This window comes from Notolepis coatsorum, assembly GCF_963971535.1.
Source record: "Notolepis coatsorum genome assembly, chromosome: 15".
Classification (NCBI taxonomy): domain Eukaryota; kingdom Metazoa; phylum Chordata; class Actinopteri; order Aulopiformes; family Paralepididae; genus Notolepis; species Notolepis coatsorum.
The window spans coordinates 41,995,915-42,005,210 of record NC_140179.1 but is presented as its reverse complement, the minus strand read 5'-3'; positions in this window follow the sequence as shown (position 1 = coordinate 42,005,210).

Below are 9,296 nucleotides of genomic sequence, written 5' to 3'. Positions count from 1 at the left end.
TTTTTTGAGGGGGACAAATTTACCTCTTCTCAATATTGAGGGGGACATGTTCCCTGCAACCCCTCCTAAACCTACGCCTATGCTCTTAACTGTAATTTGTCTGTTCTGCTTCGTAACTTGTCATTTTATTTGGTTGTTTGTTTGATGTTGTGTTTTAATTATTTCCCTTACCTCTGTGAAGTATGTATCGTCTGTCTCTTTCAGTTTCATTTTATTTATTTATTTTTGTCCCCTTTGTCCCTCCTGTTACCCTTCAAGGGGAACTTGTGTCCTCTCACCAGGTCCTTCTTACCTCTTTTGGGGAGCGGGTTGTCTTTCAAAGCTATAGGGAGAAACATTTACCTCTTTTCAATATTGAGGGGGACATGTCCCTTGCAGTCCCCCCTAACTCTACACCTATGGTCAAATATTGAGGGGGACATGTCTTCTAACCTCAGCGTCACTTATTCTACACTGAGGCAGTGTCTTCTAACCTCAGCGTCTACACTGAGGCCGTGTCTTCTAACCTCAGCGTCACTTATTCTACACTGAGGCCGTTTCTTCTAACCTCAGCGTCACTTAATATTCTACACTGAGGCCGTGTCTTCTAACCTCAGCGTCACTTATTCTACACTGAGGCCGTGTCTTCTAACCTCAGCGTCACTTATTCTACACTGAGGCCGTGTCTTCTAACCTCTCTTCTAGCGTCACTCAGTCTTTTCCCTTTTCTTCTCTTCCACTGCAACAGGCCGCCATGATGGAGGAGTGTTGGGCAGAGCCTCATCATGGAAAGATGAATTTAAAATATGCCTTCTTCTTCACGTTGGTCTTGTCTGGCTTTATCCTTCTGCTCCATACCGTCAACATAAGAGAGGTGAGGACAGGTAGGCGTCTCGACACAAAATATGTGTTAAAAGTGTTTAAAGTGAGTGTTAAGGGTGAGTGTTTGTTTAAACTGAGTGTGTGCATGTGGATGTGTATGTGTGTGTAATGAATGTAGAATGGATGGGTTAGTGTTGCATAGAGTCATTGAGCATTCTGATGGCCTGGGGATAGAAGCTGCTTTTGAGTCTCTCTGTGCCGGCCGCAGCAGTGCAGAGAGGCAGTTGTTTGGGTGGCTAGAGTCTTTGACTATTCTCTTAGCCTTGGCCCTGCAACGCCTCGTGTAAATGCCCTGGAGAGTGGGAAGCCCACCTTACATTTTATCTAATCAAATCGAATAACGGACAATTCCGTTTTCTTTCATCTTTAATCTTTAATCTTGAGATGAAATAAAAATATAAATCTTTCTTTCTTTCTTCTCAACAAGTGCATTGTACTCGGTCGCTGTTCACAGCGGTTCCTCTCTCCGGTAGCGTGACCACAGAAACTGCAGCTATAGTTGCCGGGAGCCGTCGTCAGCCGAGGAGGTTCTGGAGGAACGCGCTCTACTTGCTTACATCGCCTGGCCGCGTGTATCGCTTCCGCAACGGAATTCGGTTTCCGGGTTCCTCTGATTGGCCGCGACCCCCACGTGACCCGCCCCCTATCCACCGCTCTGCCGCGGACTCGCTCGCTTCCTCAATTTATACGCATGGAAGTATTGACTGAATGAATGAATGAATGAATGAATGAATGAATGAATGATGAATGAATGAATTAATGAATGAATGAATGAATGAATGAATGAATGAATGAATGAATGAATGAAAACTTTATTTAACAGATTGCAGAATGGGTACAATCCAATACGGCTCAATACACACAATTGTTAAGGGAATGCAGACCTGAGAAAGACGTTTGTCTTGTTTACATCAGGGTCCCCCATTTTCAATTCATATAGAACGACGCGATATTTATTTGTTTGTCATGACAAACCAATTACATAATCCAACATATGTGTAAAGGCACAACATATTCCAGTTAACGGTATCTTTTTTTATGATTGTTACGGCGCAATCAATACTTCCATGCATTCCTGACCTCCATGTTTGGGGGTATTCATCAGACAAATCGGATGCGGGGATTCGGCTCCGATCAGGCGGGCAAGAACTGCGGGTTTTCAGCCTCTCCCCTCTCTCCTGGAGCTTAAGGGGGAGCTTAGTATTCCTGCCGCGGAGGAGGTGGCTACAACATCAACACACAGTGACTACATGCAGTCACTGTGTGTTGGCGTAGCCAGCGGGTAAATCGTGATTTTTTTATTTGTTTGTCATGACAAACCAATTACATAATCTAACATACAGTATGTGTAAAGGCACAACATATTCCAGTTAACGGTATATTTTTTTAATGATTTGTTAAGGCGTAGTCGTTCTATATGAATTGAAAATGGGGGACCCTGATGTAAACAAGACAAACGTCTTTCTCAGGTCTGCATCCCCTTAACAATTGTGTGTATTGAGCCGTACTGTATTGTACCCATTCTGCAATCTGTTAAATCAAATCAAATCAAATCAAATTTATTTATAGGGCCCGACAACACACGTTAATGTCCCCATGGGCCGTACACGTCTTCTTTAAACAAGTCAAGAAGAAAACATAACAATAAGTCAAGAACAGAACAAGAACACCATAAGGTCCAAACATTTTTAGATGAATGCAAATAAATGAAAGAATGCAAGCACTCCCAGACATACCCCACGCAAAGGTAAGGAAAAACTCACTAAAACCTAACAATAGGGAAAAAAGCTCCACAGGCAGTGTGGAGGAGAGAAACCTTAGAAGGGCCATTCAAGGGGGGATCTCCCTTCTTAGATGTTGGTGATAGTAGTGTTGCAGACGGACAGTTGGTAAGCATGCACTCATGTAAAAAATAAAGTTCTCATTCATTCAGTCAATACTTCCATGTGTATAAATTGAGGAAGCAAGCGAGTCCGCGGCCGCTCTCTGCCGCGCGGAAGCGATACACGCCGCCTGGCCTGAGCCTCCACACGTCACGCCTCCTCCCCCCTGAGCCAGACAACCGACCACTTCACCATCCCGCCCGCGGAGGGAGGTAATGTTCTCTCACATATTATGCATAAATAATAACAACTGAATCTGGCTCCAACAAACAGTATAATGGAGCTCCATGGAGAAACCATGACATTCCCCTGACTAAAAGTATAATGGAGCTCTGTGGAGAAACCAAGACACTCCCCTGACTAAAAGTATAATGGAGCTCTATGGAGAAACCATGACACTCCTCTGGCTAAAAGTATAATAGGCCGGGAGCCAGGTCCACCCCTCAGGATGTTTTTTGCTACCTTTTTTTCACTATTATTTCCTGTTATCCCATACCTTGGGCCATAACCAGTTGATAATGACCACCCCCAACTCATCCCCGTTTGGCCTTAGGGGCAAAAAAAAAACTCTTTTTGGGAAAAGCTTCTGATGAAATGATGTAATTGCAAATATTAGGGTACTGCAACTGCATAAATGGTCAGATACGTCTGAAACTTTGCATGAAGTATCCTGACACATAGGGGAAAGTATCAGAATAATAATCTGGGGCGTACTGCCTTTCTATTGTCAAATATCACTCTCAGCATACCTCAAAAGACAAAACAAATTCTGACCGCCTTACAAATTGTCATCAAAAGTGATCATTTTCAAGTATTTTATTAAACATGTCACTGCCTCACATGGATATGAAAAACGTCCCACATGTATACGCTTCAACTTAAGTCCAAGATGACCTTTCTATCTAAATGATTACACCTGCCATGACCAAAAGTTCTCCACTGTACCTCAAATCGAGAAAATGGAACATTCAAGCATTACCCTTATTTCTTCCCGGACGCTTTGCATTGTGGGGTAGATTAGGAGGACTGAGTGACATCATCACCGGGGGCGGCCATATACAGTTTACAGTCCCCCGACCATAGACATATATAAAGGCTAGATGACTCACCCAAACAGGCAGCACGCCCACTCATAACATGAATGTCTATGGTGCATGTACTATTGAAATAACCATAGCTTGCTCAATTTTCAACTGATTTCCAAAGGTTTGGTTTGTTACAAATGTCAGAGATGTAGTTACCATACTACATACTTAAAATTGACTTTCATATGTAATAAACTCTCAGCTGATTTTGGTAAATGAAGATGGTCAAGGTAAGTGTCTTTGCTGAATAGTGTTTCAGCTGTAGCCGGTAGCCGACTTTTGAAGGTGCGCTCTGATATATTCTTCATTGTTCGTGGCACATCACGCAAGTAGAATGAGGAGTTTCCATCTTGAATGAGAGCACATTGGCTTTGGAGAAGGAAGTTTATTCCATTTTCTTTGTTGGTTTTTGCAGGGTGGGGGGGGGGGGGGGGGGGGGGGGGGGGGGGGACTGTACATTGGAGGGGGTTGGGTTTGGACATTTACAGGGGCCAGTTTCGACAAGAACAAGTTACAGGTTGAACAAACCCTCAGCTCGGAACTCAGCAGAATCTGCACCTGGCTCGCTGATAACAAACTATCATTACACCTGGGTAAAACAGAGTCCATTCTCTTCGGTTCAAATAACAAACTCAGCAAGACCGACGGCTTCTCAGTTACAGTGGGTGACAATATTGTGACAAGGAAAGATGAAATTACATACCTGGGTTCCATCCTAGAGACAAATCTTTCCTGTGACAAAATGGCATCCATTGTAATAAAAAAAAGTCAACCAACAAACTAGATTCTTGTACCGGATCTCCTCTCTGGTAAACAAGAATACCCTGAAGACTCTGGCAGGAGCACTCATTCAAGGGTACTACGACTATGCTTGCACCTCATGGTACCAAAGCACCTCAAAGGCGCTAAAAACTAAATTACAAACATCACAAAACAAACTGGTCAGACTACTGCTTGACCTTACTCCTAGAACCCACCTCACCCCTGCCCACTTTGACAACCTAGGATGGCTTAGAGTAGACGACAGAGTAAAGCAACTTGAAATGGGCCTGGTCTACAAGATACACTACACCACTAAGGTACCCATGTACATGTCAAAATACTTCCCAAAAGTCAGTGAATACCACGACCACAACACCAGAGGGAGCTCCACAAATCATGTTAAACCCAGTTTCGGCTCAAACAAGGGACTAAACACGTTTCGCAATTATGCAACAACAATGTGGAACGCCCTACCCACAGCTGTAAAGGAATGTGAATCACTACCCACCTTCAAAACCTCTCTAAAAGAGCACCTACGGGAGACTGCAATCCGAAACTGGCCATTGTAAATATCCAAACTCAACCCCCTCCAATGTAATAAAATAAAATAAAATTAAATAAACCTAAAGTAGATTCACCCAGCTGACAGAGACTGGAGGCGTGGCCATTGTGCATGTGGCTTTTGTGTAGTTGAGTGGGCACTTGATAGACAGGTTTTTCTGTTAAATACCAGCTTTTTCTGTTTTTAAATTCATTCTGATGACAAACAGCAGAGAGGGTAGGATCATTTAACTGAATAATACTTGCATTATCTGAAATGGAGGAAAAAAAAAAATATTCTAACCCTAACTAACCTTACTGTCATGTGCAGCTGAGTCAATGTTGATGGTTTTGTTGAACATTTTGTATTTCACAGGAGAGAAACTGTATTCAAAGAAAGCTATTAAAATAGTCTTTGAATCTAAATATACTTTCTTTGTGTTGATTTTACATTAATTCCATGATTTTCCTCGAGTTACAAGCTTCGGTCTTAAGTCGAAAAATGCTATTTTTAATCTAGATTAATCTAGATCAGCGGTTGCCAAACTGTGGTGCGTGAGCCCTCTTGGGGATGCGTGACATGAAAAGTAGGGATGCACCGATCCGATATCAGTAAAATAGCTGGATTGGGTATTGGTAAAAAAAAATATATATATATATATATATATATATATATATATATATATATATATCGGATTTATTCATTTAATTCTTTTATAAATAAGAAATAAAATAAGAAATAACCATTCAGTACATTTATATCTATGTGTTAATTTGTTACATTTAGTTTCACTAAGTTAGGAAAGCAATGATGTAAGTAGTTTAAATAATCTTTTGTTTTTAATCCTCTTTGTGTAACTAATATTGTGTCTACTCATAGTCCAAATCCTTCTGTTGCTATTATTCCTGTTCGAATCACTACCAGGTCCCCGGTTGATCATTTAGGTCGTACTGCTGTTACTCCAAACTTGGTTTTATCAATTCAGCCCCCTGTTATTAATCATGTTATTGATTTTTACACCAATTCAGAGTCTCTATTCAGCCCACTTACTTTTAAAAAGAGAACCTGATTAGGGATCATTCATATGATTATTAGGAGTTTACATAAAAATCTTGATCATGTCAAGATACTTGTCATGCAGTCTAACCCCGATATCCTGATTTTAAGTGAAACTTGGCTTAAGAAAGGTGATTCTGATTCAGCCGATGTTAACTCTATTGATAGGATAGCAGAGTTACTATCTCAGTACTCAAATGTTGAACTGATAGTTCTAGGGGATTTTAATATTGATTGGCTTAGTAATGATTCAAACCATCTTAGAGACATTAATAGTAGCATTGGCTTATCTCAGTTGGTTACTGAACCCACCAGGCCAAATCTAAAAAATTATTCTAGGTCAAGTATTGTTGACAGAATCTGGCTATGGGGCGACAATAATGTGGTCAAGAGGCATGGTTTCTATCTTTAGCCTTTGGCGTGGTTTATTCATTCACATAGTATGAGCAGCAGCACATGAGTTCTCCTCTCACTGAGAGGCTGGTGGAGAAAGAGGTAGAGGAGGAGACATCTCTTTTTATACTCGCCACCTGGTGGTATCATGAGTAGCTCCGCCTAGAGCGCCCTCTAGTGGAAACAGTTATATATATGCAGTTAGACAGTTACTAACAATCCTACATAGAACCTCTAACTTTAACAAGTATAATTGACTTAAATGTTTTCTAATAAGACTGATAAAATCAGTGCTTGTGGTGTTTTTGAATTAGGTGTCAGTGATCACTGTCCTATAGCTTGTGTTAGAAACTCTCGATTAGAGAAATCACAGTCTCGCACTATTAACAAAAGGAATATTAAAAACTTTAGTGATCAGGCTTTTCTAATTGACCTATTCCATAGCGACATCCACTACACATTGGAGATTCCCGATGTCGAAGTAGCACTAAACTTTTTTTCAAAAACCTTTCTCTCAATTGCTAATAAACATGCACCTTATAAAAGGCTTAGAATAAAAAATAGATTAATCCCTTGGTTTACACCTGAATTATCTGCCTTGCTTAAGGGGGGACAGCACCCCCTAATAGGGAAAAAAATACTTGAATAGATATCACTATGAAACTTTCCCAGTTTGTTATGTACATAATTATAAACTAAGAAAAAATATATTACAAGTTTTCTGAATGTTATGTTTATATATGCAAATGAGGCACTTCCCCTATTAAATATGCACATATCATTGCATGTATCGCCAAGACTCGCATCACCAAAATGGATAATGCCAGATTCAAAAACTTGGTTTAATTTTGTTGATACATTCAAAACTAAACTTTGTATAGAAAGACTTTGTGGCTATGTCCTCTTACCAGCCCATATATCAGGAAATACTGTCTACTGTCATAAAAAAATACGATTTCCCCCCTAGTTTTGGTATAAAATGTACTATAAACCTGGCTATGAATGATATATATCAACAAAACGTTCTATAGAAAGAAGCATAATATGGATGGGAAGAAATGTGGAAAGTTTGGTGTGTGTAGGTACTAGGTAAATGGAGTTCCAACTCTTTGTGTGTAAGTAAAATGCATAAAAACTAGTTTTTCAGAAAACGACCTCAACGTTTTGTATTGTAAAATGCAATTTTTTTTTTTGAAATCGCTATTTACAAACACAACACCCAATCAAACCATTAGTAATAGACAACCTAAACACATGCCTGATAACTGAATAATAATAATAATAATAATAATAATAATAATAATAATAATAATAATAATAATAATAATAATAATAATAATAATAATAATAATAATAATAATAATAATAATAATAATAATAATAATAATAATAATAATAATAATAATAATAATAATAATAATAATAATAATAATAATAATAATAATAATAATAATAATAATAATAATAATAATAATAATAATAATAATAATAATAATAATAATAATAATAATAATAATAATAATAATAATAATAATAATAATAATAATAATAATAATAATAATAATAATAATAATAATAATAATAATAATAATAATAATAATAATAATAATAATAATAATAATAATAATAATAATAATAATAATACTAATGATGTTATTGAACTGAACAGAACTAGACACAGGCTACCAACAGTGTAGTAAGTGTACAGTAGTACACTCTAATAGGCAAACAAATATTTGAATAGATATCACTATGAAACTTTGCCAGTTTGTTATGTACATATAAACTAAGAAAAAATATATTGCAAGTTTCCTGAATTGTATGTTTATATATGCAAATGAAGCACTTCTCCATTAAATATGTGCACATTTATGGATGCAATCAGGCAAAATGAAGTCAAATAAACAACTAAATGTGTGTTATTGACATTTTATTGCCACTCGTTTCATAGAAGACATGTTTAGGAAGCAAAATATAACAAAATCTAAATATAGTCGAAAAAAAGCTAAAAGGCCATTTTGGGGGTGCTGTCTCGCATTAAGGAGAGCGATAGAGCCTGGTCACTTGCCAGACGCTCTGGTGATCAGTGTTATGGAAATCTTAAGACGTCTTATCCGGGGTGTGCACACAAAAGGAAACTTGTCTCAAGGTTTCTCAGTTCAGAGTCTTTTATTCTGCAGAATAGTGAACCGACTTCCCATGACCACAAGGAGTACATGGGAGCCGACACACACTTAATGGACGTTTCCAGTCAGTTTATATAGAACAAAAAGAGGAGTGTACATTATGGCATGACAGTTCTTAGCCAATTAGATTCATACACAGTATAGTGTACTCTTGGTTCAACACAACAGTGGCGTGATATTGGGGAGGGGTAGACATGGGGTACAGAGTGGCTCTGGGTCATGATGACACAAAAGGTGGGGGTAGGTTAGGAGTGAGGCTAAACAGTGGCTGTTTGTAGAGCTAACCTTTGTACCTGTTATCCTGTGCCATCCGAATCAGAGAGAGCACATACAGTATTATGTTCTTTATGAATACATATGATACAGAAATGAAGTGCATATTGATAATTTGCTATTGTATTTAGAAATGACTGATAACATAATACAACTTTCCTTATCATCAGTCACACTGGGCAGCATTTAGACGGCTCAGAAATAAATGTACAGCATCTGTGAGAACGGCTAAAGTTGAGTATCACTTAGAACTAGT